This window comes from Aquila chrysaetos, chromosome Z, assembly GCF_900496995.4.
Source record: "Aquila chrysaetos chrysaetos chromosome Z, bAquChr1.4, whole genome shotgun sequence".
Classification (NCBI taxonomy): domain Eukaryota; kingdom Metazoa; phylum Chordata; class Aves; order Accipitriformes; family Accipitridae; genus Aquila; species Aquila chrysaetos.
In genome coordinates this window covers 43,928,909-43,954,286 of record NC_044030.1, presented here as the reverse complement: position 1 = coordinate 43,954,286, position 25,378 = coordinate 43,928,909, and positions in this window count along the sequence as shown.

Sequence of the window (25,378 nt, the reverse complement as noted above, 5' to 3'; positions counted from 1 at the left end):
AAAACTAGTGGATATCACATATTTTCATGGCAACAGCATCATTAAGGAATTATGGGATTGTGCTTGGAAGTTTTAGGTTTCCTATTAAAAAATTAGAACTAAGAACAGTTATTTTACTGCTCCAGTTTTGGAAAAATACTCTGTATGGGTTACTTGAAACGAAAGTGACTGTAGATGGAACAAAGCAGTTCTCAGATGTCTCTCCACAATGAAGTCCTGATCAATGAGAGGCAGGAACATGACCTTTTCATAACTAATTCCTTCGTATGAGTGGAATATTGGTTCCTAAATTGCCAGTGTCATTGAAGGGAAGAGTGCCACTGCCCAATTGCTCTATTCACCTCAGCAAGGGTTACTATTGATGCTCACTGATGGTCACTGCAAATCTATAGCTATTCCTGTAGGAATATATAGTGGTGTTATTTTCACAGGAGAAGTCATACCATTAACCATGCCTGTTGCTACTGTCAGGAATAAAAGCAAGCATCATAAAGTTGTGCAGTTAGTTGTGATGGCCATCTCTTTTCAGTATGGTGAGAGAGTGACATTTAGAAGATGCCAGTCCCTTTCCCTGATTCCCCAACTTAATCAGAAAAATGTAAATCCAAATCCAAGACAGCATCCTTTCCTAGCTCTCAGAAGGGCATCCAGTTAGACTCAACCAGCAGTCAAGTACCGTTTAGCTCCATACATTCTGTGTTGACCTACAAGCTACTGGTAAATCAGAGGGGTGTGGCCAGTGTCTGGACTGTTATCACCATTGTCGTAATTTTTTCTTTGAGAGAGGTTGCTTCTTAATTATCTTGTAAGTTCTCAGCTGTGATTTTGAGGCAGGGATTTGGAATCTGTGTAGAAAGATTTCCTCTAGGCCAAAATCCAGCAAGCAAAACAAGCTTAGAAGATAATAGGTAAAATTCACTGCAGTACCTGAAAAGACCTAAACTATCAGACCCTGTAGCAACATGGTTCTCCTGAGCTCCTCCTACTGGAACACAGCCAAGGCAACTTCTCCCACTCACTGATGCTATTTTTTATTGACCCACAGCAACTTTGTAAGGCATAAAGATTCCAGAATGTTTTCCTCTGACATTGAGAACATCTCAAAAATAAAACTCCTTTTCAAAGCCTTAGTCCAGAATGTCAGTGAGCTTATTCAGAAATTTCCAATGTATATATTGGCTCTATGGAAAAAGGGAGAAAAAGAAGGGAGTTGCAGGCTACTGATATTTGAAATTTAAGTATCTGTAGAAATGCCAGAGCTTGCCCCCCATGAATATAAAAGACAGATTCTGTTAATTTCAGCTAGCAGTAGAAAACCCAACATAATTTCAGGTGAGATACTAATACCTTTTTAGTTATGTGTCTCCATTTCATAGTATTGTGTTCTGAGTTCTCTCTGGAACCTACAAAAAAGCCCAAGGGAGTTAATTTGGGATATACTTTTAGAATATAATATTTTTGTTGCTTTTGAGGCTTTCAGAAATCATTCCAAATAAAATGAAGCATATTTAAATGGCATGTGATTCAATAAATATTTACACCCTGTCTGAGCAGTAATTCTCATTTTTAAATACATATTTTATACAAATAGCAATATTTAGTTCAGTTTTTAAAAGCAATGTTAAGGAAAGTGTTAGTGTAGCATAATATAATGTAAATAAGTCCTCAGCCCCAAGAGAAACAAATAAGCAGGGTGACTGCAGATGTGGCTGCTCACAGGAAGCTAGGCCAGTTTAGTATGTAAACACGAAATTTAAGACCACATACAGTTTCTTAATGATTCTTATTAACTAATTTCTAAAAAGGTTTTATATAATAAGTAAATAATCCTTCATGGGAGAAAACAATCCTTTTGAAAAAAAAACCCTGAGTCTACAACTAAAGTGGTTTAATTCAAATTATTGGCCCTTGTGTCATTTAGTTTTTTCTTCCTAAAAGCCTAGTGCCACAGACAACCAGTTCCTCATCAGTGACATTATCCATGGTCACAATTTGGTTGATAATAAATGGTTGAGGGAACAGCTTTTCAACAAAGAACTCAATTTCTCCTGATTTTAGTACAGCGTTGCAACAGAGATGGAATCTCTCAGCTTGACATTAGCTTTCAGGAAATAAATGCTTTAACTCACTGAAGCAGTGCTCATAGTGTATACATCCTCCTTTCCTTTCCCTCTCCCTGCATGATCCTAAATCTCCTTCTTACCAGTTTTTCATGACTCTTTCCCATCTCATATAATGTCAGGTCCTTCCTCCTCCATCACTGCCCTATTCTATTCTTCTTGCTCATTTGTGTTTGCTTTTTACCCCTTTCTCTGTCCCTATTCATTGCTTCTTTCCCTTCAACTAGCTCTCTGTCCCCAACACTATTTTGGGGTCATGGAAGAGACATTCCTCTCTCTCTTTCACACTACCTGAACACCCGTATGGGAGCAATGAAGTACAAGAAAAATAACTCCTCTAATCAGTTTTTGTGCCTGGCAACAGAACACCCCAGAGCAGTAACAGCAGAGAAAATCTCACTAAGTCTTCAAGTCCCAAGCAGAGACCATCACTGGTACATGGGCCACTAGCCATCATGGAAGAGCTCTGAGGAGCATGAGCATGCTCATTTTGTAGTCAGAGTCTCTAGAGAATTTAGCTGGCAAATTTTAACACAACTCTATCAAACACATGAAAATTAAAATGTGTGTCTCCTAACTAAATGTAGGCAACCTTCCATAAGAACAGCAAAAGGACATACCTGAAACAAAACACCTCCACAAAAATTCATGTATTACATGGGTAGACTACTACAAGTGTAGACAGAGTGTTCTCACCAAAATGATTGCAAAATATATTGAAACATGACATACTGTAATTTAACTTTAGCTGATTCTCAGAAATAACTGGAATGTTTTAGCTGAGAGAGTCTCAAAATTTTTTTATTTTTTGTTTAAATCTGCTTTAGAAAGACACTTAGAATAAAAAATTTAAGTCGCAGCTGGCAAAACTGTCAAACTGATAAGCAACTGAAAGAAGATCTTACAATGAAAAATCAGTGTGGAATCTTAGTTTCTGCCATCTCTGCTTGCATAGTGCCTGTAATCTTAATTACTTCTCAGAATCAGCATTTTGATCTCACTCTCTCTCTGAGATTACCCTCCCACCATTTAACTCCAATGCCTCAGTTTAAATGACCTATTTGTCAGAAGGAGTACAAATGAATGATCAAACAAATCATTCAAAACATATCAAATAAAATTGCTATAAAAGTTTGGGGGTGTTGTTTTGCTTTATCTTATGCAAATACTGGCCTGTCTCACAAAACACCTATAGCCTTACTAAGAGGTTACCTTATGTAAAGACTCATAGTTATCATGACTTTTAAAAGACTGGTCACATTTAAATTTCTTTAACAGGGATTCAGCCCCTGGCATAATCAAGGTCTCAGTAACAAGACTCCAGGCTTTCAAACACCACCAGTGGTAAGACAGCAGCAGTCTACTGCTTTAAAGAGAGGCTTTTACTCTGCTTTCTCCAGGGAGCATGGACAAATTTATGTGACCACTAGAGAGGCAATCATACTTGAGGGGCATGGAGTGGGAAGGTGCAAGTGTAGTGATAGTAAGAAGTAGTAAGAACAGCAAGAAAATTGAATTTATAGATCAGTTAAGGAAAAAAACTCAACCAAAGATAATACTGTCATGTATGCCTGTTACTGAAAATGATAAGTTTAATGATGCTTTAGATGAAAATTAGAAAGAAAAACAGGCAACAACTTCAATGCTTCAGCACCAGAGTAGGGGATCCTCAGCAACAGAGTGGAGAAATGAGCAGAATGTCTTTTATTCTCTATTTGTTGTGATACCCACCTAAAAAATTTTATATGAGAAAGGATTATGGACAAAGAAGACCTATCCAAACAGATCATATGATTGGTTGTACTAGACGGACTCATTTATCTCCATTGGAGGAGGACAAGACCTTTATAATTCACTTGTGGCTTCATTGCTTGTGAATTATGAGTCTTGCCCCCTTACTAGTGGGCACCAATCTGTTATCCCAGCAGACTGCTGTTGCTGTTATGCAACTTTTTTTCTGCTTTATTGATATGTGCTAGAAGATCTCTGTTCTTTCTTATCTGTACCTCACAAACACAAGCAAATGTTCTTTCCTCTGACATAAAAAAAGGCTAGATGGTAATATAAGGTATATCCAGCTGAAGTCTTTTGAGTATCCTCTGTATCTCTTTATATCCTTTAGAATTCAAGTACTAAATCATTTCTTAGAGCTGCAAAGTCTCTCAATTGTAAGAAAAAATAGTTAAATTTATGAAAAAGTACAAAAACTCACATTAGTGAATATGCAATCTACAGACTTACTATATCTGCTGACAAGTGTTAGTATACATTCAGAAATAATCCCACAAAAATGAATATGCAAATATTCATTGACAAACAGGTACTAATAGATGTGCTAGATGACTGTGAGGCATGCAGAAGCAGAGGGCTACTTTACTGCCTTTATGCTATCGTTATCAGCATCACCTAGTGCCTAAGATTATCATTCCCAACAGAACACATACACTAAAATGTTGGCTCTGTTGAAAGTCTGGAAGTCAGTTACATTTGGTTATGAACAACACATGGTTAATCCTGATTTGTCAATGTTGTTACTAAAAATAGTAACTGGGCTGCTACATTTAAACTTAAAATTTTATAGTTGTGTTTTTGAATTTCATGTCTGTTTGGTGACATTTAATCTGCCAGTGGAAGTGCTTAAAAAGGCACCACAATCATAATCCAGTATTTGTAAGTGGTTAGGCTAAATTTAGTTGCATGAGCTGAAGCTTGAACTAAGCACAGTCTGGGATATATAACATGTTTATTATATTTCTCCTGTTGAGGTGAATGTTGTATAACATCAGTTAATGTCTTCTCTAGCTTCTCTTCTCCCCTGTCTATCCAGACCCCTTTACCTAAAGTATCATTTATTCTAGTTAGCTCCACCTGCCCACCTGAAAGAAGTAATTGAACCCATGGGGCAGGGGGCAATAAAACTTGCCTGAAAATGTGAAGTAAAAACAAAATGCAGAAACCAGTTATTTAAAAAAAAGAAAGAACGTATGAAAAACAGGAGTTTCCTTTTGCATATTATTGGTGGAGGAGTTAAGTTTATGGCAGATACCTGGGCCATGACAGTTTCATGCAACTACAGTTTCAGACATATGATATTTTCTTTCAATTTTAGCTGAGTTTTTTAAAAATATGGAGTTGTTCTGCTCAGAGATAAGTGAAAAAAAACCATACCACTTAATTTCCTTTCTATGACAGAATTGTTTCCTACTGCATTGTTTAGTATTAGAAAAGAAAAAATATAAAGCTAAAGTAGACGTGAAGTGTTAACAACTAAGATAAGGGAAAATACCTTTGAAACTAATTAATCCTTTCTGGTTAATGAGGTCCGCTGGCATGTCAGAGGATATAGTTCAGCATGGCCTCTTCAGGTTTTTTGTTAATCACTTAATAACAGCTCAGGGCAAAATGCCTTGAAAAGAATGCTACTTCTGTAAAATTGAGGAATTGAACACTGAGCTAGTAAAAAAGAGAAAGGAAAAGTGCAGACTCCCAGCTATTAATATTACATTGGACAGGGGCAATAAATAATTGACAGTTGTCATCTAGCAGTTTCTTGGTTATTCATGGGCTTAGAGTTAGTTCTTTATATCAGTGCCATCTAATCTTGTTACATCACTTGCACTCCTCAACTCAAACATTAATATGTCTGCTAGTGACATGTGATACACACTGGCTTTTCAGAGATATCACAGACTGCTGATCTGCACCAGTCAAGAGCAATGTAATTGACATTGGCAGACAGAAATATTACTGCCAGACTGAACAGTGTAAATAATAAAAAAAATTCCTCCAACGCTGCACAGAGAAATCTCCATAATTAGAGAGACATCTCTTCAATCACACCCACTGAGCATCACTCCTGAATTAGAAAAGCAATAGACTAAATGGAAGGGTTCAATTCAATCATACTGAGCACCTGCACTCTTTTGATTATATATCATATAGCTACAGAGCAGGTGTGTGGGTTACAGTGAAGAGAAAGGGAAAACTGCAAGGAGTTCAGATTTTGCTTCTGTTTCTAGGTTTAAACACCTGTAGAGGAGGCCTGGCTATTTAGCCAAATATACAGATATTTAGTAACGAGGCAAGACTAAAACCACTTATACTGCTGCTTCTAATTGCATGCCAATAATATGAAGATACAGTGAATAGTCTGTGAAACTCATGAAGTGGGAGAGCTGGAAATAAGAGTGGAGTTAAAACAAAATGGCTACCTTGTGTGTCAGAGAAGTTTGCAGAAAACTTAGCTTACAAATGAGCAATAATTAAAAGTTAAAGTCAATTTAATGTTATACACCATCTGCGCCTCCGTACCACTAGTACAAGTATGTATGCATCAGTGTGTGGAGAGCCTTAACCTAAACTCTGACCAAGAAGGTGTGTCAGGTTTGCTCCTAACTTGAGACAGCGCTGGTTCACATTGCTATGAAAAAGGGGCAAGAAAGGAAAAAGGAGAGAGACACTGATTTATTAATCACTGATAGGGAAAAGCAGATACAGAAATATGAAAGAACCCATCATCAGCTCAGTGAGACACTCAGACCAATCTATCTCTCAGGTGAAGAAGGACCATAGTTGGAGAGAATGAGCTGAAGATGAGAAAGTGCAATGGATTGTGAGGGCACAGAAAAAAGTGAAAAAAAGGAAACGGAAGATGGGAGAAAGTTAGAACAACTTACTAGGAAAAGAAGTAGCATATTATGTCTCTCCTGGATTTCTCAGGACTGAGGAAATATTTTTGATCCAATGATTTCCACCTCTACTAGTGAAATCAAACCATGATTTCCCCTTGATTTTAGGCAGTGAAATTTCCTCTTTCTCTTAGCTGGGATTGACTAAATACTACCCCTAGAATCCCTAATTCAGAAAACAGTTATACCTAAAAATGTCCTTATTTATTTCAAGTTCAATACAATTGTTTGTTACAATATTCTACTATGTTAAAATTCTTAGTTATACTACAATGTTCTTACTAAAACCCAAGATCAGTAAATAGATAGATACATAGATACATTTTGGTGGGAGGCTGATCAGGTACAGCTGTATAACATGATAAGAGAGCCTTATGCTTCTGATGCAGGGAAGTGAGGGAAAGAAACCTGATACCAACCCCTAGATTTGTCTTACTATAAATAAACTTGACACACTGCCAAATGTAGTACACAAACACTTGTGTACAAAGATTAATTATGTAGTTTTATAATAATTGGTAGCTCTTACATATTGGTTTTGAAGCCAGGACATGAAGATGTAACAAAGACAGTAAGACTGAATCTTTATATCATTTTAGGAAAGTGTCCCTTTAATATCCTTCTGTTTTTACTTGGCCTTTCCCCTATTTCTTTGTTCTTTGATTAAATAACAGTTTGTGTATGCAAAAGTTTTTGGTATTTTATTTATTTATTTATTTCTTCTGAGTTATAGCAACTACTCACCCCCTAAATCTAATTTTAAGGCTCTGGGGCTTCTTGTGTGTTGGTATGCTGTACTGATACAGTCCATGATAACACCATGTAAATACTACCTGTATCTTATGATCTGTAAAGATATCTTGATTGGAAAGCAATTACGCTAAAAGCAGTTACCATATTAAAATAAACATTTGATTCATGTTTAATCCTTAAAAAAACAGGAAATTCTAAATTTACATTCCCTATTACCCGTAATCATTGCCCATATTACTAAAAGTTGGCTACATTTCTCTTTTCCCTAAAAAGAACATTACTGGTTTGGGTTTTGCTGCCTCTATGTTGCCACTATTTGATATGAAATCTTTATAAGATGAAAACTTTATAAGATCCACATTTAGACAAAGTGACATAGTAGACAAAGTATGACAGCCTTCAGTTTCCAATGACATCCTGAGGTAAATACAAATTTAGATTTGTACTGTTCTATGAAGATTGGGAGCACATAAACATGAAGTGCTTTGCTTTTGTTCCATAACCAACAAAACCTGAATACAACAGAGCAGTGTGCATAAGAGCAAGTCCTTCAAATATCAGCTAAATTCCAATAAATTCCTATCAGTGACAGTTTTTTTCATATTTTAGGACACAGAGGAAGACATTGTGGGGTGTCTCTTTGCTTGTTTGCACTGACCATATTAGTAATCCGTGAACAACAATATCACGAAGCAGGGATGGTTCTGGCATCATATCTTTTTCCTTCAATCGTGTGATAATTCTGGGCCTGTTCCTCCCGTACTCTGCTTTTCTGCAGGTCACAAAGTTTTTCCTAACCATGGGTTTCTTCAACAGGAAACTCTACAGACTAAACAGACACAGTATTAGCATGGCTTGCAACAGATACTATTAAATAGCTTGTGTTTTGTATGTTTATCTTCCTGGATTAATTCTGTAGGTTTTAAACAAAAATAATTATCTTTATAGAAGAATTTCTTTATATCAATAGTCCTTTTGTTGACACCACTGATAGTGATAGGTGAATGCAACAGCTTTTAAAAAAACACACACAAACAAAAAACAAGTATAAAAATGCGGTGTTTCCTGTTTAGTTCTAAAGGTATTTAGAATAATTGCCAGACAATTCAACTGCAGTCATCCTGTCCCATCTTATTGTACTTTTATGCCTGACAGTTGATAATACACTACTAACAGGCATCTCTGCTATGACATTCATTTTGCAGATTTGACATGAGTTTTGGATATTGGCATATAACCCTTACATTACATTAGTGTGTTTAAAGAAATAAATAAGTAAACACAAACCCACAAGCCCCCCAAAAAACTCAAAACCAGACATGACAATTCTTTACATAATTATTCCAGACACATCCAATCAGAATTTGATTTGGATTTAGATCTATAGGGACAGAAAGGGGCCAAGGGCAGAGGTAGCCCTTTCATAGCTGCACTCAGGTGCAGTGTCAGGTGAGGTGTCTATAGGTGACAGAGGTCCTCAGGCCTCCCCAGTGGGAGTCACATTCGACAGACACTTTTATATTGTTCATTGCAATTCAGGGAGGTATTGCTGTTTCGTAGGTGTAACTTGAGGAATGCTTCAGGAACCAGAAAGTGGCCACTATGTTGTTAAAGTGAATCCTTTATATGTTTTACCATCATCTGCTTGAGAATATCACCACAAATCTGAGACTTGCCATTGCAATAAAGATGAATGCAACTCCTTAGATCATGTTTCAAAATAAATGGATTATATTAACTGATGTACAATTCCCCTCTCTCTATGATTACTTTTAATTTGTACATTCATAAAGCCATGGATTACTAATAACAGCTATCAATCATTTTCCCTGAAACAGTTTGACACTAAGTACTAGAGATCACAGCAAGTTATAATGAAAATGCTGCTTGCAGATAGCATACAAACACAATTGCATTTCCCCCTTAAGGATTTAATAAAGAATACTACCAGCTTACACACTATCTCATCTCCCCAAAATGGAGTGAAACAGCCTTTGAGCACAGACAGAAGAGCCCACTGGTGTCCCCTGATGAATTCCTGCAAGCTATATGCACCACTGCCTTCCATCAGTCTGCTTATGCCCATATGCTTGCCTGACATCCCATGTCACACACAAGGAAAGAAAATAATTCTAAGGACCAATATATACCTTGTTTCAATTCCAACAGAAAGGTCACTGATGTTTTTATATTATTAATTGCAATATATTTGAAAGAAAACAAAGTTGGATACTATGGCTCTGCCAACAAACTTGGTCCAAAGGGAGAGGTCTGTGTGAGCTACCAAGACATAACAGGCTACAGGTAGACAACTTTGGGTGATCTCTCACCAAAATCCTTTGAATGGCAGGCTCATAAGGGCTGCATGAAATTTGTCACCAAAGAAAACTGCACAGGAGAATGTAAGTAGCTCTGAGTATCTGCCACAGGAGCAGTATGAAAATCTAAACACCTGGGACAGCAGCAGTCACACTCACACAGCATTTTTTAGAGCTGAATTGTGTGAAAATCGCTTGTTGTTTCCTTTCTTTTACTGTTTTTTCCTTCCTTTAATGACCCTGCCCATTTTGCAAAGATCACAGCTGTCATTACCTCTTCAAGTGTGCAGATTCCACTAAAAAGCAAAACCTGGATAAAATACTATCCGACTCTGAAGTGAAAATTCATAGCTTGGACTTCAGACGATGCAGCCAGTTCAGTTCTCCTTCTCCAGGCACAAGTCTGGGACATTTTTATCTTCATAGCCACATTTTCTTTCATAGACTGAAAGGAAAGACAGATAGACGGGACAGATTCTCCCCCTTCCCACTATATACTCCCTTCAGCGACCTAGCTCAGACTAAATGAGAAACAAGATACTCTTCTTTTCAGGAAAATACTGGAAAAGCAGCATTAAAGTAGGATGTCTCAGTTTCTTACCTCACTCAAAAAAAATAGTTCATTAGTTAGCAATTATGTATTCTCAGTGGTGGAGTAATGATGCGAGTGAGCTAACAGGTTACCGCACAGTTTAAAACTAATAACAGCTGGAATATTTATTGGGTTAATCAGGTCAAAGCAGCCTGCCACCCAGAACTTCATTAAATGTCATCTTTGCCATTAAAAACAAATCCTAACTTGACTGGAGGGAGTGAGGGGATGTCTCCAACACAGGCAGAAGCAGCAACCTACTTTGTGTGTTGACTTTCTGGGTATGAGATATATAGGCAGCATTTCTAATGAATCTGCTTGGAGCGGCTGGAATATTATGATTTATAGCACCTTCCTACTCTCTATCATAGCATTTTATTAGATGGATGGGAAGCCAGTAGTAATGAGGTTAGGAATGAGAAAACATCCATCAAGCTTGGCTACATCTTCTCAGGAAAGACAACACACTATCTCGTATGTCACAGGCAGTGATCTAGGTCACGATGGTATAAAATGCGTGATTAAAACCAAGCATTTGACACTAGGTAATAGGCATCTAGTTAAAAAATAGCTCTAGTGTTCCTGACTTTTAATTAAACCCAACTCATAAATATGCACTGTGGTAAATATACTGCAGAATGGGTCTTGTTTATATTCCACCACATAACAATTACCTCCAGAACGAACCTTTTATTTCACTACATGCTGTTATTAGGCAAGAGACAGTCTAAAATACAAATGTTAAGCCAGTGATGTTAGGCAGGCACACAATGATCCCATCCACTTCAATTGCTTGCTCTCCTTCTCACACTTGCTACTGCAGTTATCAATCTAAAATAAAGCACCCTTAATCATTTTTAGCAATCTTTCAAGGCACCTTTGATTGCCTCAGTAATAACAGAGAGAGAGGGGGGCTCTTAAATATGGAATGGTACTACACTGTAAATCTATCCCTATAACAGGTTTATTCTTTTCTGTGTGGCTCATTTACGGAAGATTTTTTTACGTGGCTTTGAATAATGTAAAGCTGACAAATTTGTGTACAGAAGCCACAGACAGTGTGTAGGCACTTGTTCAGCAAGATATTTAACTGTGTGCCTGACTTAAGTGCATGAGTCATCTCACGGAGGTTAACAGTCAATTACCCATTGATTGCTAACTCAACAATTGATCAATAAAGGAGTAATCCAGTTCCCTTATGGCTTCAAGAGGCAACATCCTCATGCTGAAGCTAAAGGCATTGGGGTCAAGTTCTGTATGTCAGGGAATTCTTGCCGCAATGAAGGCAGTGGAGGATTTCAGTGCCACAGATGACAAGGCAGCAGGACATGGAGCTAGCTGCAGTAAAGCTGCTCAGGGTTTCATCTGGTGGGCTGTATGGTAAAGTAAGGCCCTCTGTTCTCTTTTTTTTTTAATGTCCAGGTGGAGGTTAAATATCCAAGGGTATTAAATTCTAATTACCGAGGGAAATAGCAAAAGGTAAGCATTTCCGTCTTTAAGGAGACTATTCTGAACCACTAAATGAGGTACATTAATATCTGCTTAGTTCTGAGTAAGAAGCAAACATGGGCCTGATGGGTGTGCTAGAGTGGGTAAGTACTTTGACTTAATCTCTTCACTATTTTCCATTGCAAATGAAATTATGTTGATCATATCAGATCCATAGAGTTATCAAAAGATATTTACATGGGTGTTGAGACAAAAGGGCATGTATGGGAGTGGGAAGAACTCACACGAAATATTTTTTTAGTTTTTTTCCAGCTCTTCAGAAACATACTGAATGTTCCCTTTTTAAAGCTTCACAGGCAGAAAAAGTGACATATCATAATGGTGACAAATCTTGGTAAACATGATGAGTCTTCTAGTGGCGCTGAATCATTGAATTTTATAATTTGCCCAGAAGACTTACAAATTTGTGACTTCTGCTGTAAAATGCTAGTTTTCCCCTCTAGGGAGACCTTTGAGGCATTTGCTAGTGGTCTCCAGGGAGCTGAATATTCTTGTGATGCTTCTTCTCTTTCCACCTGCTACACTGAAAGATGCCTATAAATACACAAGATATGTTTCAAAGGAAACTTCTGCATGTAATCAGTGACCGTATTTGTTGGTGGGCTTTTTTATAGGCAAAGGGAGAGGAAATGGCCTTTCGTATTTTCCGAGTAAAGACAGCTGGACCCATAATAAAAGAATCTTTCAAAGAAAACCTGTTAGGTTGCTTCAGAATATTAAGGATGATTTCTAGAAAAGCTGTTGCACCAATACAAAGTACTAATTTTTTCTATGATGTTTGATAAGAGAAGTACATGTGGAGTTTCATCCTAAACAATACCCTAAAAAATACACTAAAATTCACTGACCTAATTCACTTCATTATTAGTGTCCTGCTAGTGCATGTCCTAACATAGCCCATTCCAGTATCATCCATTGAAGTGATTTGTCTTTTCTTTCATGTCATCACTTCATATTTATTTAAAAATTTAAAATATTTTCAATAGTTTCAGCAAATTATTGCAGTCTTATTGGATAGAAATGGTAGCATCCGCAATCAAGCTCTCTCTGTCATATGTTGTGGTGAAATGTATCTAGATGATATACTTAACAGCTTCCTATTTACATTGAATTTTAATAACAGGACTAATTTGTCTCAACAAAAAGGATAAACTTGAGTGTTAATAAAAGGTGGGCTGTGGTGCCACCTAATTGCACCACTAAGACTTTGGTACAAACCCAAAATAGTTTCTTGGATGAAAGAAGTACTGTGAAAATAGACCATGGTCTGCCTACTTGCAGTCATCATAATCCTTGCAGAAAAAGATTTATTATGCTGGATTTTATTATGCATCCATTTTTTCAGAGGAATAAATTACATGCTTCTTTTGCTGTGTTAATATTGCAGGCGACCATGACTGCTGTTGCACACTCCCTTGGAAACACATTTTATACAGTGCCAATTAAGCAAGAGGTGGGAATGTTGGCAAGAGGATTTCAGTATCTCAGCTAAAGGTCAATATGGCTACCAACCAGCCAGCATTTATTTAGTAATGGGTTGTATACTCGGCACTGGGTTCGAGCCCAGCTTCTGCTAAGGGAATTGAATATACAGTCTTCTGAATGAGAGCAGGTGCTGTCAAAGGAACCATACTAGTATTTAGGACACAGCTTAAAATAGTTATAAAGCATGTCCCTGACCTCATCTGACCAAGCTAGCTCTTGCAGTTTTTTTTCTTTTTTCTGAGTAGTGTTAATGTTTCAACACTGACGAGTACTATTTATATATTAACATTTTGTCATTAACATTGTATATAGATGTGGTTAGTAATGTTAGCTTCTTCTCTCCCTCCCCTTTTTACAGAGGGCAAGAAATTCTAACCCTGATCAAAAACTACAGTAAGTCAGGTAGCTCAGATATTTTCTAGCATCCAAGGAAAAACTTATTTTCTTTTTAAGGTTATTCAGAAAAAAAATCCAGTTTAATTTTTCTCTGCTATATTTGCTGCTTCTTAGTGTTCAAATGAGATTTTCACTTAGCTTTCTTCACACACTGCCATGAAAGAACTATTGAGACTTGACTGCTGACTTTATAAATGCCTAGAAAGGGTCTGAATGAGCAAGGTGAGGTCTGGGATTGTCTTTAATTTAAGGCTAAAAACTGACATTGAATGGAATGGAGATACTTTTTAGCATTTAGGAGGGAACATGTAAGTAGATAGTAACTTGTTTTCTTATATTCCAACAGATCTACTCATATCCTCCTCTCTGTAAACAGGGCCACCACCGAGAAAAACAAATGATACCAAGACTTTTCCGTGAATGAATCTCAGTAGGCAGAAGGTCTCACCAACATTGTGCATGATGACAGCAAAGAATCACCTGTCCCTTTGGAGGCTGAGATGCAAACTGGTCTCCCTCCCCATTCACCACTCTTGCTTTTTCCTTGCCTCTGCTCCTTTCTGGACTTTGCACGTTTAGACAGTCCTTGATTGTCAGATAGCTTCCCTTGCCGTCCAGTGCTTGCAAAATTAGTAGTAATCTCATCTTTCAAGACCATTCCCAAATTCTTCACAATCTGCAAGAAGAAACTTCAAGACCGTCATTTCTCCTCACATGCAAAAGGCATAGATGAGGAGAATTCAGTCTTTGGATTCATCTGTTCTGAAAGTCACCATCTCACATTAATACTTTTCAATTCACACAAATTCATGCAGTTTTTCAAAGGAAATGCATATTACTTTGCTATTTAATTTTACTATTAACTGGGCCGAAACCAAAACTTTCAATTTTTCCCATGAGCCAGGAAAGAGGAATCATTTCACATTTGCTTATTTCCTTGTGTCTGCTCAGTGATAATGATGTTTCTTCTCATTTTATAATGGCTAATAGAAGAGCATCATTTTTCCTCAGCAACAGCTGACACTTTGAGGGCAGGTCTGTCATACGACGTGCCTGGCTGGAAGCTTCAGGTGTTTCTGTTTCACTTGACCACATGGCTTCCCAAGATGTCACGAATTCTGCTTTATTAGAAAGTTTCCAAGTAGCTCTGATGATGGCCCTTACTTTTATCACACATATTACACAATGTGGCATTTATCCTAGCTTTCTGGAAATCACTTATTTAAAGAAAGAGATAGTTCCTGCCAAGCTCACTTATGGCTTGGACCTACCTCTTATACAAGAAAATAACTTCATGGCTGCCTGTCTCCACCCGCATAGTCTTCACTGATCTCTTCAAGTTCTGAAGCATCCAAGCAGCAAAGAAAATGAAATTTTCTAGTTATTCACAACTGGAAACTTCATACCTCTCTGCAATGAGTCTACATCAGGTCAGCATGCAAAAGCAGTGCATGAGGGCTCTTTAGTTTCTGCAAAGCATCATGTGTGCCAGGGGGTTCCCAGTACAAAAGCAGAAGGAGCTGTGCTTCTAAAGACCATTTCCTATGTGTTCCTGATTGCTTATCTCTCTGACTGGGTGCCTGTTATCTCTGTCTTTTTGAGACAACAGGTAAAAGCAGCAGCTAAGTACAATTACCAAGGCTTTGCTCAGTTTGTGACAGCCAGCAAAAAGAGGAGAGGAAGAAGCAGTTCACTGCATATTAATACAGTATTGAACACTAGCACCAAAGCACAGATTTTTAACTGATTCCTATATACCTGTCTTAGGCATTAAATATGCAATTCTTTTACATAAATACTTCTATGTTCCAGTATGTGAGTTTGTATCTACAGACATAACACTTCATGCCTAATGATACTTGGACAACTGCCTGCCTATAAAAGTGCTTCCTGAGGGAGAGCTGAGTAGTTCCTACAAGTGCACCAGCAAGCACAGTTCTGCACAGTGTGATGCCCTTTGTTAGGTATGGAGGTTGATCATCATTAATATGAGACAGGTATAAAAGGAACATTTGAAATTCTCAGTCTGTACTTGGTCTGATCATAACAAAGCCATCAGCCAACCCCAGTCATGAGGAGCAGGTATTTGGGGTTTCTAAATTTGCAGAAGCCAAGTCTTGCTTGCATCATGGAGTTAACTGACAGATTTTCCACTCTGCAGACTAGAGTAAATTCTTCTGGAGATCTCCTATGAGCCCCCTAATACTCAGAGTGCAATCTTGCAATGTATAAACTTTAAGAGTCTTTCTTAAAGACTAGATTAAACATCCTTAACTTCTTCCCTCCCCAAAAAAGCCGCTATCTTGATGGTGCACTAAGATCAATGTGAGGGGGAATCTGTGTTTGTGCAGATAAGAGTATTAAAAGTAGCCGAGGTAAGGGACATTTCTATCTGCAAGCCCTAAGGATATTTCAAGGAGAATGCCTCTGTTACAGAGGATGACATCACCATCAGCAAACAATATTAAGATTTTTGTTTTCATTATAATCTTTTGGCAAGAGACAAGAAGTAGGAGATAGGGCAGCATCTTCCTTGCAAGAAAACTAGGCTTCTCTAAGTGTCACTTTCCTAACAAGAGTCCCCACAGTGCCATTGTGTTTGCTTTCTTTGCATAGAAAAGCTAAACAGTGAGAACACTGGTGCATAAGCCCTTCAACTATTGAGATATTGAATTCTGATCTTTAATAAACCAACACTGATTTACTTCACTGCTTCTGTTTGCTTAGTTAAGCTCCACCGGCATAGGAAAAGCCACACATAATTTAATCAGATTGCTTTTTTCATTTTATTTTTATTAATGCAGCAAGCAGGCATTGAGCTCAGTGAATTCGCTCAGTTCTCACCAGTAGAATACCCCTTCGTCCCTCAGACTGGAAGTTTCACACAACAGCGAAAAATCACAAAAAAATACAGGAGCTTATGTGGAGATGACATGAGGTCCATTTCAATGGGACAGGCTCTCATCTTTCAATCTTGCACTAAAAACATGTGTTGTGGAATAGAGAACCAAGTATTTAAAAAGCGTACTGAATTGTTCTCATTTCTCTGGGGCTGTGATACACATGTTATTCTGTTTTTTCCTAGAAAAATCTCACCACTGTGGAACTCCAGGGTATCTATCCAGCTGCCTTATGCCTTTCAGCATCCAGCACAGCCTGCTGTTCTTAGCATTCTCCTCCCATCTAGATAAATATAGTACTGTTGAGCTGTCACAACTGGAGACCTACAGATTTTCTTACTTTTCATGTTTTATAGTTCACAGCAGCATTTGCCAAGTCTTTCCCATTTATTTCAGGGTCAAACCTTCAAAGGGGCACTTGCACTCATTTCTCTGTACAGAACTGTCATGGTTATTTTAACAAACAACTTTAAAATAAAGCTCAGCATCATGTAAGGGTAATTCCACACTGTGCCTGTCATAAGCTCTAAAGACACTTGCACCTAGTGCAGAGGAGAGCTGATGAAAGTCTTGGAGATTTTGCTGTTCAAACAGTTTCCATTTACCTGTTCTCCCACCAGCCAACATTGTTTATCTTATTGTGTTATTCCACCTCTATCATATTTGATTGCATTCCATTTTGTAATGTAAAGACTGAATTGACACATGCATAAATGTTATGAATATACATACAATATGATTTTAAAAGTCTTAACCTCTCAGGAGCATCTGTGTGATTCTGATTTCAGTTACAATGTTATGGTATCTGCCTTCATCAACAGATAAGCAACCCATCCACATTTTCCTTTATCCTCAAAAGAACACACAAAGCAATGACATTAATTGCCAAAATTATACTTTCTCCGTGATGGCAGATCTTCACCTTAATGAAAAATCTCACAGGGCAAGGTAGAAAAAGAAGAAATGATATCTCTTTCTTGGTGTGGATTGTCCTTTATCAGAAAAAAATGTTTGGAAAGTGACATTATTATTATTTGGACAACAGAGATTACTTTTCAAGTAAAACCTGGACCTTTCTTCCAGGCTAGTTTCCATTTCAGTACCCCTAACTATGTTCAGAAACAAATATAGCTTAAGTATATTCTTTATCACATTTAACTCAGTCAGAATTAAAAGTGAATTAGTTTGTGCTAAAATTGCAGGATGACTCATCTCCATGTGTCTCAAAGGTTTTTAACACTGGTCACAAACATACTGTATTCTTAAGTCTATAGAGATAGTTGTACTGCAGGCCTTTTCTTATGACAGACTTCTGCTTACTTTTGAATACATAGTTATACTATCTAAAAGTCTCTGTGTCCACACGGCATGCAGATTGCTGAGGTTTGTAGTAACTCTGCTTCCACTGAAGTCAGTAAGAGTTTTATTACCTGTTTGCCTGAGTAAGAGCATTTAAAGAAACACTTCACCTTGGTCTATCTCCATTATCATCATGTAAGCACTGAATGACAAGTAAAGAAGATAAATAAAGGAAAAAAATATATATATTCATAGCAGCATAAGCAGCCAAACATTTTTAGCCACAACTTTCAAACTTAGGGGCAAAAGAAAAATACGCTTAATTAATAATATCCTGCTACTTAGAAATTCTGAGCACCTAGAGGCCCGCGAAATCTTTTACATTACTCTGGTTTCATAAGACATTTTTTATGAGTTTCAGATCAAAACAGTTTAATGTTTCCTGAAGCATGAAAACACCTTTAAGTCTCTCTAAGTTACTACGTAACTTACCCACTCAATAAATTATTTTTTTAATTCATAAAGTTACTAATTCCTTAATATTATAGATCCATTATCAACACCAAGATTTCAGCATCTCAACATGCTACAGACAATGTCTGGAGATTGTCCTGTGTTTTTACAATAAATCACCCTGAAGGTGCTTCTGTGTTCTAAGCCAATAATTTCAGAGACAAAGCTACCATACCTGTCTGTTACTTCAAATGAACATTAAAAACAAAACCCCTCTACTTTCTTAAAGTATGCCAAAAGAAAGAAATAAAGCAGGAATGCAAGAACATTCACAACAAGGACCAACACTGACCTTTATTATTCTCAGTTCCTTGATCTGTAGCACTTACTGAATGTGTGGTAACATTCTCCCACAGAGCTTCTGAAATCCTAGCCATGTGGAGACAGCTGTATTGAAAATACGATATTAGGCTGATTTTAATCTCAAAGTTTCAGTTTCTTGAGTTTTTACCTATGAAAGTAGCAGCTGGGCTCTATTAAATCTCTGGGTTTTATAATTTGATTTCACATGAACCCAGCAACAAAAGAAAGTGTTTTAAAAGCAACTTTTGTGGAAGTCTGTACAGTGAATAGAACTCCAGAAATACTCAGTGCATGCTATAATATATAATCAAATGAAAAAAAAATTAAAGCATTCTAGATTAATTTTTTACTCCATTGTTTTGTTTGGCTTGCCACAAAACCATGTACAAAAAAGAAAATAGCTATCTTGAAACATTTGTAGGAACTTCTTCCTTTCATGAAATAAGCCTGTCATGAAACTAAAATGTCATCTGTCATAGCAAAAAAATTGTCACTCCTTTTCAGCCAATGGCCCAGTCTTCAGTCTGCTTGTCTGCCCACCTGATGGGATTGCAGAATATTGCTACAATGATGGGCCATTCATATTCAAAATCTTGCTTCCAAGGGTCCTCCTCCAATTTACACTTAAAATGTTCACTGCTCCCCCATATGACAAACCAGATTCCTAATGATAAATATTCCAAATGAGTGTTTTCTGGATGTTGTTTTGAACAGTGTAATGTGAAGCCTATTGGCACTCCGCTTTTACGTGCTGGAAGCTGGAGATCTTAGCAGAACGCGTGTGATACTGGAAGAATCTTGTCAGCCAATTTTGGCCATGAAACAAAGATGCAGAAAATACTTCTCATGTAACTCCTTCAACTCAATCCCTCAAAGGAGTGACCTTCACACTAGCTTACAGACAGATGTTCAAACGTACATATTTGCCTAAAAATACTTCAGGTTTCGCTTTTGTATAACATTCAAGGGGAGGGGAACATGATGTGCTAACTATCTGTAGGAAGGTCTGGACTATAGCATTTTTTTAAATAAAGTGTCCACAACATTTTCAAAGAATTCACTATTCCCCACTACATCTTTTCAAACACACATGCAGATATCCCCGTGAAGGATTCAACCCTGAGGGCCAAATGGGTTGTTAGAGCAAATACATGGTATCTCTGTTTTTTATGCCTATGTTCAAAGTAACTTTGATAAAACTGTTTATGGTTCTTTGTTTTTTAAGAAAATACAGATTAATAATTATCTGTTAAACTCAGTCTATTTTAATCATAAGAAACCATGCTACACACTTAGATTCTCAGTCTTTAATCCTCCATTCCCTATGCGGCATCCATGTGCAGTCCCTCAATCTGCAATTCTGAGGCATAATCCCATACAAGTACAGTATTAAGTTCCAGGGTAAACCTGCCAGAGGAGGGCAAAAGGGATTAGGCTGCTGCAGTTTAACAAAGATTCAACAAATGTGTCACTTTAAAGCATGCCAGGTTTTTACATGAATAGTTACTTGCAATCTAAATTTATTACTTATCTAAGTATTAATTACCTACTGAGGAAAAAAAAAAAAAAAAAAAAAAGAGTTACCCCACAGGAGCAGCCTGAATTTTAACGTATGGTCATTTGTAAGTAAATTTGCAAAGCTGTGCACGTGGAGCTAAGGCTAAACCCCATTAGTGAATAAATGGATTTGCACATTTTATACTTGCATACAGCTTGGAAAATGTACCTTTTCATGTCTTAGCCTGAAGATCTAATGGCTGCTTTAGAGCTGCTGTCTGCTAGTACCTGGGAAAGATGCTAAATATCCTCATTGCCTGTACAATATGGTCCAACGTTTACAAGAAAACTATGTATATCGTACAAAATCCCAAAACTGAGAATACGCCAAATCTTTTCTAGCTAAAGACCATGTAGAAGATACCACTGAAGCATAAGATAATGTTGAAGGAGGATGCAGCTAAGAGTGCCTTAAAATTCTAGTAGAAAACAGGTTACTGGAGGAAGAAAAAATGAAGTTTCCCCGTTTTTCAGACATTTCCATATTCCTGAAAGGCTTTTTTGTCCTCACCTATTTCCGCCCCCCCCCTTTCCATTTCTTTTACTTCTTGCATTTGTAATTTTAAGCCTACTATCCGTTTCATTGTCTCAGTATCACTTCCCATTTCTCTCCTTCATGAATATGCATTTTTGCTTTCCTATAGCTTCTGTCTGCAGTGTCAGGACTGTGTCTTAGAGTTTCACTGAAGAAGTTTTCACAAGCCGTTGTTCATCTTTCTTTTATGAACTTTTTTTTCCATTATTCTTTTCCAAAGCTTTCCTCTGCCAGAAATCTTCATTTCTCCTTCCTCCGTGGGTCACCTATGAGTATTTTTAAACTATGTCATCATTCCTCCAGCCAAGATCTAGCTCTTTACATGTTACAACTAAAACAATGCTATTAATTTGCATCAGCTCTCTCTTTCTCAGGTTACCTTTGTGATTTTTCTGCTTTGGTGAACAAGCCCATCTCCTGCCTCATCCAATGCCATCCACTCGCTGGATGCATTGTAATGGCCTTTTATGTAAGTGCTCTTACTTTCAAATCAATACAATTCTTTTATTTTTCCTCCCTAATGTTGCTACTAGTTCCCTCTTTCATTCTCAGCCCCTCTTTAGCACTACTGTCCCCACTCCAGCCCTTTCTTCCAATGATCTCTTCTCTGCCTCAAGCCTCCACCCTCTACCCCTCTTCAAAACAGTGATATTTCTTCAGACTCTCTGTTTCTCCTTCTCTCACTCTCCTTCAATCATCTGCAAGCTAGTTTTTAGCTCTCCTCACCAGTGAAAAGACTCTCACTAATGACATTTTACAGAGCTACAGTAAATAATTTAGGGGCAATGTTAATAATGCACAGGAAAGGAGGAGAGGAATTAAGAGATACAGGAAAAGAGAAGTTTTCAGCAGAGAACCACAACAAGACTGAGAGATACAAATACATTTTTTTCTTATTATCTGTTCTCCAGAGAAAAAGACTCATATTCCAAGAGTGATATATAAAGGGAAGCGAGATGAAGTCCAATGCTCAATAAATGAAGGACTAAGAAGTGGGAAGGGGTTCATAAAATGGATCAGGATAAAGTTACAGAGGAAGATCCTAAACAAAACCAAGTGGGCTTTTCTTTACTAGAGCTTGAAAAGAATGAAGAGTGACTAGCAGCCTCAAGAAGGGGTTATGGTTTCACAATACTTAGGATAAGACAGGCAGCCAGAGTTCATTATGCACTTTGAGCGCTTCCTACTTTTTAAGTCAATACTTCTCTCAGATACCACACACACTTGAATTGACAGCAAAAGTAGTCTGTTGTTTCATCAGTAAAAATTGAAGCAGCTTGATTTAAAATGCAATGTTTCCAGTAGTAATTCAAGAATTCGAAAGCTGTGTACGATTCTGCTTGGATTCTGTTTCTGAGAGGGCCTAATGAAATACAAAGTGGGTACAGACTTTTTTCTATAGCACAGGGACCTTAAAGCAGAACTGCTTAAGTACTTCCCAGAAAGTTCAATCAAAAACAACATTTCCTATGGAAAAAGTTACTTGTCTGGGAGGAAACTGAAGAGATTTTCCATGAGAAAAAAATTGAAACCACTGCTCTGGAAGTGAAAGTGAAGTTTATAAGAGCCTCCCACAAAAAACTGCTGGGCCTGAACCAAGTTCCCTGCTCCTGAAAAGATGGAAGGCAAAAAGGTTGACTGAACGGATTCAGTCTTTCACCATCAACAAGGCTCAAAAATTCCTGCCAATATCCATCTACATACTGATTAGAGTTTTCCAGGTGGCCAGCCAGAGAATCAAGCAGGATGTTTCTCCCAGAATAATAATTTACCTTAAAATCCCTCTCCACTAAAAATTTAGTTCTGACTTTCTGGCCAAAGACTGGTAATAATTCCCCCAACCTCTCTTTTTTAAAAAAAAAAAAAGAGGTGATCTTTCCACTTTTCAGTCTTCTAGAGATGGCAGCATTTCTTTTCCAGTATAGCAAGTGAGTTAAAAAAAAGCAGGATGCTTATCAAACGTTTGGTTTAAATTACCTCCAAATAAAACAGGAACAAGAATCCTTCCCAACCACAGCAAATGAAGGCCAGTGAAAATCTGTATCCTTCTTGTTAGCTACAAATACAATGTATTTGCCATACTTCCTGAATTAGATGTCCCTTTTTTCCCATGCACACATGAGGAAAACTAAAAATACTACATGTCTTTAACAAGGGTTCTTTGTGCAGAAATTTTTGGTTCAAATTTAGGCCTTTTCCCCCTCTCCCTCATTCCCCAAGGTATTGATCATACTGTGTCACATGTGAAGTCATGACATATTACGTGAAATTACTTAGTCCCTTGATGTGCCAGCTGGCTAGCTTGGAAAATAAGCTTTGTCTCAGATACTTCAACTTACTTAACCAAGTCGCATAAAAAGCAAACATTTAAAATAGTTTTGTGAGGTGGAGAGAATGGTAAGGAAGTGCTTGTTAGTATTTACAAAATTTTGAGAGCTGTGTTTCCTGTTGCAAGTGCCTTGTGAATGGGCAGTCTGCAAGAATTCTATTACACGAGAAGAGAAAGTTTAATTCTGAAGTGTTTAACCAATTGTAGTTTTAGTGTTTCTTTATAACTGTATAGTTTATATAGATCCATTTCATATAAATATGTTGTATCAGGTTAATTACACTAAAGTAAAAATGAAATAATTTAACTTTGTACACTTAGAAACTCTTATTTTACTTTAAATCAAGTTAACTTCAGTTAAGGATTGAATTGGCATTGCCTAAACCAAGTCCACTTTAAACCAGTCTGAGAACATCTATACAGACACATATGATGACCGGTTAGGAAATAAGTATTGATGAAAATAAGAACACAGAAAAACCTTAGCATATCTATAGCACAAATTAGCTAATGGGAGTCGAGACCAGTCATCTTCTGTGAAGAAGCTAAGCTCTGGACTGTATTAAAATCATGCAACTATTTTTTAGGAAAAATGTGAAGTGATAAGGGCCCTGAATTCCTTCATCTGTAGCTTTGTTCTATGAAGAGTTGGAATAACCACTGTCTGTATTCTTCCACTACTTCTTGCTTCTGGGATAGGGAACAGCCCAGGTCATACACACTGTTTTTCTTACTGTTGTCCACTCTCAGCTTACTTAGTATTTATCTAGGCACTGGGTAGCCTGTCTCCCATAACTTATATTTGTAAGTGAAAGACCTTCTACTGTCTAAAAAGCTTTGGGAAGTCCTGTCCTCTCTATCAACAGAACTAGGAGCCAAACTCACTGAGCCTGCCTGGAGGTGATCTACAATTCCTTTTCTTGTCATTAAAGAAATCAGAGAGGTGTCTTAACTACAACTCATAGGCTCTAAAATCTGTAGCCACTGATTGGGGAAACCAGATGGCAGTACTGCAGATAGTCTTATTTTTCTGTTTATCTGAAAATTTAACATTTTGCTCTGGAAGCAAAGCTTATCACCTGTGATGTAGTTTTTGTTGAAGCTTGAACACAAAGTCTTTTCCATGTAAATCTTCTCTGAGTGAGCATATGCCTTCAACACAAGATGAGCTATGCTCCTAACCAGGGCTGTCTAACTGAAATTACTGAAATCAGCTAAACCATGTCAGCCAGCAGTGCGGCTGGCATAACTCATCTTATTCCATCATGTTAAACCTTATCACAGGGAAACAAATTAATTTTAACCTGGGCTACTAACACAAGTTTGTTTCTTCTTTACTGTTCTAGTAACCTGATCCAAGCTTGGGGCAATTTTTTTTTTTTTTTTCTTTTACTTTCAGTGAAGGCAGCCACAGCACCTTGGAGCTTCTCTGTTATTATGCAGCATCCCTGTCTCCCACATCACAGCTACATGCTGCACTACATTAACAAGTTCTACAGTTCCCTTTAATGTGTCCACAAACCAAGCAAAGGAAATATAAAAACATTAGTGTTAATCCCCTGAGGAATATTTTATTGTAATCTGTTCCCAGGTGGGGTTCTGAGCTACCCCTGAGGAATAAATCCTAACTAGCTTTGATTTTTTTTCCAGACCATATTATTAATGTGTATTAATGTACTTAGCTTACTCCTTTCTGACAAGAGGTTTTCTGGAAGAGTTTTTAAAGCAGTTATGCAACAATCTTGATTATTTGAAAAGTTTCTATGCATACAGTTTTTAAACACTCTTTATTTTAGAAAGTCAGTTATAAGAAGGGCAAATCAAGTTTGTAATCATTTTCAACTTCTATTGTCATTTCATGCACTGGCTGAAACCATCATCTGCTTCTTCGCTTGTGCATGTATCGCTCCCTATGACAGCGACAGAGAGAGATGGGATTTCTTAGACGCGGTTTGTCTGACACAGCTCCACTGGGTAGCTCTTTGAGCTGAGAAGTTTATCATTTCAGCACTACAATGTAATTAGTGTACCTTTGTTTTGCGGCAAGTGTTGCTACTGCAGCTTTGCAAATAGCCTCCTAG